Below are 9,354 nucleotides of genomic sequence, written 5' to 3'. Positions count from 1 at the left end.
ATAAAGATGAGAAGGGATAGGGGGCAGCCTTGTCTAGTGCCATTTCGTATGGCAAATCTTTCAGAAATGAAACCTGTGCTAAACACCTTTGCCGAAGGGTTTTGGTATAGTGCCATAATACTCGATCTGAAAGCTGGAGGGAAACCCATTTTGGCTAGTGTTAGCAACATATACCCCCAGTGTAGTCGGTCGAAAGCCTTCTCGGCATCGAGCGCTAATAAAAGGCCTGCTTGGTGTGAGGTGTTCGCCCAGTCTATCAGTTTCAAGAAATGCCTGGTGTTGTCCCCTACCTGCCGGCCCTGGACAAACCCCGCTTGCTCCTCCGATACGAGGTCTGGAAGGATAGGCTTGAGTCTGGAAGCAATGAGTTTGGCATATAGTTTAGTGTCTGCGTTCAGGAGTGAAATTGGACGTAGATTTGCGCAGTGTGTAGGGGGTTTGTTTGGTTTGGGCAGTGTCACTATATGGGCTTCTAGCATTTCTGAGGGCATGGTTCCTGCCTCTTTTATGTAATTAAATAGCTTGGTGAGAGGTGTGATTAGTTGTTTGGCAAGCTTGATATAGTAATAGTTGGACATACCGTCCGGTCCTGGGGCTTTGTGTTTGGGTAGGGATTTTATTGCAGTTTCCACTTCGTCCTCTGTGAAGGGTCTCTCCAGCTGGGTGCATTGTGTCTGTGTCAAACTAACTAGGGGAGCTTTGTTCAGGAAACGGACTATTTCGTCTTCTGACGGTTGATACGTGTCGGGGTCTTTTTCTAATTGGTACAGTGATGCATAGTATTTCGCTAGTTCATTTACTATGGCCTGAGGGTTATACAACTTATCTCCTGTAGCGGAGGTTATGTACGGGATTTTAGATTGCAATTTAGTTTGCCTCACTTTGCTGGCCAACAGTTTTCCAGCCCTGTTGCCCATGACGTAGTATGATTGCTTCAGCGACCTCAGGTGTCTTTCTGTAGCGGCGAGGTTGAGGTTATTTAGTGTTGTGCGAAGTGACATCAGTTGTGTATGTGTTGCCAATGTAGGTTTTGTTTTATGAATGGCTTCTACTTTGGCCAAGTTTTGTTCAGCGGTATGCAGCGCCGTGTTGTGTAACCGTTTTGTCCTAGCCCCTAATTGGATCAATTCTCCCCTTATGACCGCTTTGTGAGCCAGCCACTGTGTAGATACGGGCAACGAGCAGTGAGCATGGTTTGTGAAATACTCCTCCACTCGCGCCTGTATTCTCTGGAGGTGTGTTGGAGTGTCTAGCTGTCACGTTTAAACATTTGTTATGAAGGAACACAACTGCAGATTTCGTATAGTTGAATATTTATTAAAGAAAGTAAAAGGTAAAAACTTTAATTCCAAATTACAGGCACTGTAGCTTAAGTAGTAAATGATAACTGAAGTCCACAGTTACAGGCACTGTAGCTTTAAGGAGTAAACGATAGAAAATTGCAGACACTGAATCAATAAAGAGTCTCTTAATAGAGTTAACGGTTTAGGTGAGAAGTAATTACAATAGCTGTTCCATACTTTAACTTAAGCAAGCCAGATGCAGATAACTGATATGAAGTATGAGTTGAAGTTAGCTGTAACAGGATTGTTTTTACCGAAGGACTTTTGGAGACAGGTAATAACAGCTTTTAGATGCAACTCTTATCACATTGGTTTTACTTAGCTTCCTGCACATAGAACACTGGTTCCCGAGATATCCTCAGAGGCGTATGAAGAGTGTTTAATCTTTAGTCTTGGATGAGGAGAGGTGAAGGGAACTTTGCAGAGTCTTTCAGTCCGGTTTGGTAGCAGAGGCTTTCACAACGAAGTTGTAGCCTGGTTGTGAGTAAGGAACGTAGTTCAATAATCCAGCCCTGATCAGCTGGTGCAGTCAGATTAAATAGGCAGACCGTGTCATAAAGGGGTGTGGCTAGGCTCCGTGGAACCAGGAAGTAAGAGGATACCATAGTTAAGGCATGACACTAGCAAACTGTCGTTTAGACGCCAAGTGCCCCGACCCCTAGCGGGATACGGGATTCGCAAGGTCACTACATGCGGGGCATGGTTGGACCACGTGATCGGTCCTATTTGCGCTTTAGTGGCAAAGGGTAGCGTTTTAGTGTCTAGCAAACATAGATCAATTCTTGTGTAAGTTCTGTGAACCGGTGAGTAAAATGTATAGTCCCTCCCGCTCGGGTTAAGCCCCCTCCAGGTGTCATAGAAGTCATGCACATGCAGCAGGTTCCTAAAGTGCAGACCTAGGGAGAACGATTGCTGTTGTGGTTGCTTGTCACCTTCTCTTTTAACGTCTACACTGGGGTCCGGGGCGCAGTTAAAGTCCCCGCATATGATTGTGTGACCTACTCTGAGCTTGTTAACTTTCCGGAACACCGTATTGAGGAAAGATTTTTGCTTATCATTGGGCGCGTAGATGGAGGCTATAGTTACCGACAGACCGTTTAAGGAACCCACTAGTATTAATATTCTCCCATCTTTGCTAGCAAACTGGGTGGACGGTGTGAAAGCCCAATCTCTGTGAAAATAGATGGCGACACCTTTGGCTTTAGTCGCGGACATAGCGTGGTAACCTTGGGGGTAGGACTTGATATTACATTTTGGGGGTTTCTTAATACAAAAGTGCGTCTCTTGTAGGCTTATTATCGCTGCTTTGGATTTGGTCATTTCTTGTGCCGCTAGCCTCCTTTTGTGGGGGCTGTTGAGGCCTTTAACATTTAATGTGAGTATATTTAGGGAATCAGCCATGGTCTTGATAGAGTGTGAAGCTGTATCGGGACCTTGAGATGTCATTCGCGTCTTGCGACACGTGGTATGAGATTATTCCAGGGCTTGGAGAAGGGAGGGAAAAAGAAATAAACAGGGATGTGGGAGAGGGCAAAAAATAACCAAAGTATATACACAGCGCCCTTGAAAATAACAGCGCTCTACGTGGGTGAGGTGTGAGTGGGCTTACATTACCCCTCGCACGTCTCATCCTGGGGTCGTACCTAAGGTTTTAGGCCGAGTGTATAACAGCCTTACTTCTTGTGGTTTCGTATTCACCCTTTAACATTTTTTAAAATAACAGGTATAAACTCGCTGAACAGCGGTACTTAGTTCCCAAGCGTCTGTCCCGCCACCCTCTGGACATTGCGCTGACGTGATATAACGTAGCCTAGTAGCCCTGGTGTATGACTGTCGTATACCCCCCTCGTGCTGCATCTATTGTGGTAGTTATGTGGCTCCCGTCCCCTTGCGTCTGCCTTAGATCTCATTCCACTTGGATAGTGCAAGATCGGGTATACCCTACGCCCGTAACTCCCGCAGCCCTGGTACTAGGGTGTAGCATATAAGATACAGTCACTAACACGGTACAGACATATACATACTCACAAACCAGTTACTTTTGCAAGTCAGAGATCAGAGGGGTAATCATGGGTCAGAGTGTCTCTTAATGTTCGATAGTTGCCATGGGACAACGACATGCCTGTGCCGAAGCACGTCCCGCATTCTCAGTCCTTCCTGCGCGGTGAGCCCGCCATCTGCCATTCCGCTTGCGGCCTAGTCGGGGATGCTGCGGTTGGAGCGTCTTGTAGTGTTAGCGGGAACAGGCCCCATTCTTTTAGTAAGCGCATTCCCACCTCCGGCTCGTTGACGGTGTGTGTCTTGGCGTTCCTCCAAATAAGTAGCTTCGTCGGGTAGCCCCATCTGTATTGAATGTCGTTGTTCCGTAGTGTCTTGGTAACGGTGATGAACTTCCTCCGTCTGCTCATAGTCATAGCCGATAGGTCTGCGTACAATTTAACGCCTGCATACGGTTCAGGCATCGCGGACATTTTCCTAGCCGCTTGTAAAAGATTGTCTTTTGCTTTGTAGTAGTGAAAGCGAGCTACTACATCGCGTGGCGTATCTTGTCGCAGATTTTGCGGTTTCGGTAGCCTGTGGGCACGATCCATCAGCCAGTCTTGATCAGCCATTTCTGGTACTAGGGACTTGCACAGAGACAACAGGTAGTGAGGTAGTTGTTCTCTTGTGACACCTTCTGAGATTCCGCGAAAGCGCACATTATTTCTGCGCGATCGGTCCTCCATGTCATTTTCCGTTTCAGGAACTGCTGTTCTTCCACCAGTGATTGCACAGTGTCTGCTAGCGTGTCTTGTGCTGCGCAGATGTCATCAGTGCGTGCTTCCAGGTTGTTAGTCCTTTCTCCCAGATCTGCTATCTCTTTTTTTATATCGTTTGTGGCTTTTCTTAAGTCAGATTGTAGGCTAAGTCTAAAGTCCTGCAACATCGCATACAGCCTCTTCTCCGTGACTGGAGCGTCGGTGTAACGCTGCTCCTCGTTCTCCATGTGAGGGTTTGAGGCCTGTGATGCCTCCAGCTCCTCGCCGCCGCCATCTTGCGCCGGCCGCGACCGGTCTCTTTTCGCCGAGCGGATCGAATCCGTCAGCTTTGTCTGCTTTGCCGGAGACATGAGAGGTAAAGGAGGTATGGCTTAGTTGTTTTTCGCCGTGTACCGGGGGTAAAAGCTGCTGTAACTTCACGCTGTGGCTGTTTCGGACCGGGAGCTCTCACTCCATGCGTCCGCTCACTTCGGCAGTCGGCCACGCCCCCCGCTGGGCCTATTTCAAGGCCGCTATGCATCTCTATCTACAGATAGCTGTGCACCTGTTCAGGATAGGCCCTGCAGAGGGGATATGGGAAGTGCAGCAAAACATAACTGTTAAATATGTTAAATATCATATTTACTTATTTTTTTTCTTAATCTAACATGAGACAAGTGTATAATTTAAAGACAAAGCTTTTGAATGAGACAGTTGTCCAAGGAGGGATGCTATGTTTAACTAGCTATGTCTTTCAGATTTCCCTACAAAAGAGTTGATATACACTATACTCTATGGGCATTCCATTGTGTCATTCCATAGAAAACACTGATTCCTATTTAATCTCATATGAAAAAATTGACACTGAACCTGGAGCAAAAGATTTACTTGATATGTTTCATGGTTCAGACTCACAGTCACATATTGCTTCCCATTATACTCTATGGGCATTGCATTGTATCATTTACCTGTCATTCCATAGAAAAGAGCAATAATCCCAGGTCATTTCTATTTTTGCAATCTGCTGCTGTACTTGGGGAACACCTGTGGTAAAGACGAATTTGTTACATAACACAGATTTGTGTTGCTTCCCATTATACTCTATGGGCATTCTCTTTAGTCGTTCACCCATGTCATGACATAGACAATATAAAATCCCACTTAATCTCAATTTCAAAAATTGACACTGCAATAATCCCAGGTAATTTCTATGTTTGCAATCTGCTGCTGTACTTGGGGGAACACCTGTGGTAAAGATGAATTTGCTACATGTGGCGGACACCCCGATGGGAAGAGGGGTTTTGCCGCCAGAGATGTTCTTTGCCCCCAATCTCAGTAGAGCTGCAATAATCCTGGAAGTGATAATCCTAAAACATAGTGAAATAGCTGTTATCGCTGTTCCCTACAGGCACGAGACGAGGCTCTCTATTGTGGGTAAAACTGGAACTGCTTTAATGGGAGCCACAGCTGGCCTTTTATGCAAGTCCCCATGCAAGGGGTTTCTGGTGACACATTCCAGGTGCATTCACACTGGACCTGAGAGGGGACAGCAACATAAGCACACACATAATTACATTACCTCTCAGGTCCAGGACAAGCATAATAAAAAATACCTCAAAATGTATATTTAACAGTGAGATATCCCTTCAAGTTCTATATCCCCGGATAGCCTGGGTCTCAGCGCCCAACATATCCTGAAAGAGCTCACATCCTTTGAATGCAGCCAAAACGCCACCGGGGCATAATTTAGACCGACCGCACACGAGGCGTCTGCCCAAAATGGTTTCATGAAATCAGGCTGTGGGGTCGGTCTCTTTCGGGAATATCAAATACACAGACTATAGGTATGAATATGCTGAATCCTGAATGCCGCTTTGTTCGTATAAATAGTGTTGAACATATTTGGGTATGGAAGTCTTAGCGGTGTTCGTGCCGTTGAACACTGCTGTCTGTGTTCGTGTCCCAAGATGGCCGCTGCCATGTGTTCGCACATAGGAACGACGACCACCCAGCCGACCACTTATAATGTTAAGGTGCTTGTGGTTACAGAGGTGTTAGCAGAGGTTAATGGGGTGGTCTGTTGTTCACTAGATTATTCGATATTCGAACGGGGCAAAGTTAACGTATGTGGTGGATGTATTTCACCGAACAAACAGGCGAAGGGAAGTCTGTGTGTATGGTCTGTGCATGGACTCAGCAGTCTGTCTGTGTGTATGGACTCAGCAGTCTGTATGTGTGTGTGAATTCAGCAGTCTGTATGTGTGTATGGACTCAGCAGTGTGTGTGTATGGACTCAGCAGTGTGTGTGTATGGACTCAGCAGTGTGTGTGTATGGATTCAGCAGTCTGTATGTGTGTATGGATTCAGCAGTCTGTATGTGTGTATGGATTCAGCAGTCTGTATGGGTTCAGCAGTGTGTATGTGTGTATGGACTCAGCAGTGTGTGTGTATGGACTCAGCAGTGTGTGTGTATGGATTCAGCAGTCTGTGTGTATGGATTCAGCAGTCTGTATGTGTGTATGGACTCAGCAGTGTGTGTGTATGGACTCAGCAGTGTGTGTGTATGGATTCAGCAGTCTGTATGTGTGTATGGATTCAGCAGTCTGTATGTGTGTATGGACTTAGCAGTATGTATGTGTGTATGGACTTAGCAGTCTGTGTCTGTGGACTCAGCAGTCTGTGTCTGTGTATGGACTCAGCCGTGTGTGTGTGTATGGGCTCAGCAGTCTGTATGTGTGTGTATGGACTCAGCAGTGTGTATGGACTCAGCAGTGTGTATGTATGGATTCAGCAGTCTGTATGTATGGACTCAGCAGTGTGTGTGTATGGACTCAGCAGTGTGTGTGTATGGACTCAGCAGTGTGTGTGTATGAATTCAGCAGTCTGTATGTGTGTATGGACTCAGCAGTCTGTGTGTGTATGGACTCAGCAGTCTGTGTGTGTGTATGGACTCAGCAGTCTGTGTGTGTGTATGGACTCAACAGTGTGTGTGTATGGACTCAGCAGTCTATGTGTGTGTGTGTATGGACTCAGCAGTGTGTATGGACTCAGCAGTGTGTGTGTATGGATTCAGCAGTCTGTATGAGTGTATGGACTCAGCAGTCTGTATGTGTGTGTGTGTATGGACTCAGCAGCCTGTGTGTGTGTGTGTGTATATGGACTCAGCAGCCTGTGTGTGTGTGTGTGTATGGACTCAGCAGTGTGTGTGTATGGACTCAGCAGTGTGTGTGTATGGACTCAGCTGTCTGTGTCTGTGTATGGACTCAGCAGTATGTATGTGTGTGTGTATGGACTCAGCAGTCTGTGTATGGACTCAGCAGTCTGTGTATGGACTCAGCAGTGTGTATGTATGGATTCAGCAGTCTGTATGTATGGACTCAGCAGTGTGTGTGTATGGACTCAGCAGTCTGTATGTGTGCATGGATTCAGCAGTCTGTATGTGTGTATGGACTCAGCAGTGTGTGTGCATGGACTCGGCAGTCTGTATGTGTTTATGGACTCAGCAGTGTGTGTGTATGGACTCGGCAGTGTGTGTGCATGGACTCGGCAGTCTGTATGTGTTTATGGACTCAGCAGTGTGTGTGTATGGACTCAGCAGTGTGTGTGTATGGACTCAGCAGTGTGTGTGTATGGACTCAGCAGTGTGTGTGTATGGACTCAGCAGTCTGTGTATGTATATGGACTCAGCAGTCTGTGTATGTATATGGACTCAGCAGTCTGTGTCTGTGTATGGACTCAGCAGTCTGTGTCTGTGTATGGACTCAGCAGTCTGTGTCTGTGTATGGACTTAGCAGTCTGTATGTGTGTGTGTATGGACTCAGCAGTCTGTGTATGGACTCAGCAGTGTGTATGTATGGATTCAGCAGTCTGTATGTATGGACTCAGCAGTGTGTGTGTATGGACTCAGCAGTCTGTATGTGTGTATGGATTCAGCAGTCTGTATGTGTGTATGGACTCAGCAGTGTGTGGGCATGGACTCGGCAGTCTGTATGTGTTTATGTACTCAGCAGTCTTTGTGTATGGACTCAGCAGTGTGTGTGTATGAATTCAGCAGTCTGTATGTGTGTATGGACTCAGCAGTCTGTGTGTGTGTGTGTGTGTATGGACTCAGCAGTGTGTGTGTGTATGGACTCAGCAGTCTATGTGTGTGTGTATGGACTCAGCAGTGTGTATGGACTCAGCAGTGTGTATGGACTCAGCAGTGTGTGTGTATGGATTCAGCAGTCTGTATGAGTGTATGGACTCAGCAGTCTGTATGTGTGTGTATGGACTCAGCAGTCTGTATGTGTGTGTATGGACTCAGCAGTGTGTGTGTGTGTGTGTGTGTGGACTCAGCAGTCTGTGTGTGTGTGTGTGTGTGTATGGACTCAGCAGTCTGTATGTGTGTGTGTGTATGGACTCAGCAGTGTGTGTGTATGGACTCAGCAGTCTGTATGTGTGTGTGTATGGACTCAGCAGTCTGTATGTGTGTGTGTATGGACTCAGCAGTCTGTATGTGTGTGTGTATGGACTCAGCAGTCTGTGTCTGTGTATGGACTCAGCAGTCTGTGTATGGACTCAGCAGTCTGTATGTGTGTGTGTATGGACTCAGCAGTCTGTGTGTGTGTATGGACTCAGCAGTCTGTGTGTGTGTGTATGGACTCAGCAGTCTGTGTGTGTATGGACTCAGCAGTCTGTGTGTGTATGGACTCAGCAGTCTGTGTGTGTATGGACTCAGCAGTCTGTATGTGTGTATGAACTCAGCAGTCTGTGTGTATGGACTCAGCAGTCTGTGTGTATGGACTCAGCAGTCTGTGTGTATGGACTCAGAAGTCTGTATGTGTGCATGGAGTCAGCAGTGTGTGTATGGGCTCAGCAGTCTTTGTGTTTGTATGTATGGAGTCAGCAGTCTGTATGTGTGTATGGACTCAGCAGTCTGTATGTGTGTATGGACTCAGCAGTGTGTGTATGGACTCAGCAGTCTCTGTGTGTATGGACTCAGCAGTCTCTGTGTGTATGGACTCAGCAGTCTCTGTGTGTATGGACTCAGCAGTCTCTGTGTGTATGGACTCAGCAGTCTCTGTGTGTATGGACTCAGCAGTCTCTGTGTGTATGGACTCAGCAGTCTCTGTGTGTATGGACTCAGCAGTCTGTATGTGTGTATGGATTCAGCAGTCTGTATGTGTGTATGGATTCAGCAGTCTGTATGTGTGTATGGATTCAGCAGTCTGTATGTGTGTATGGATTCAGCAGTCTGTATGTGTGTATGGACTCAGCAGTGTGTATGTTGGACT

The sequence above is a fragment of the Pelobates fuscus genome, chromosome 10 (genome assembly GCF_036172605.1).
Source record: "Pelobates fuscus isolate aPelFus1 chromosome 10, aPelFus1.pri, whole genome shotgun sequence".
Taxonomy (NCBI): domain Eukaryota; kingdom Metazoa; phylum Chordata; class Amphibia; order Anura; family Pelobatidae; genus Pelobates; species Pelobates fuscus.
This window is presented reverse-complemented; position numbering follows the sequence as displayed.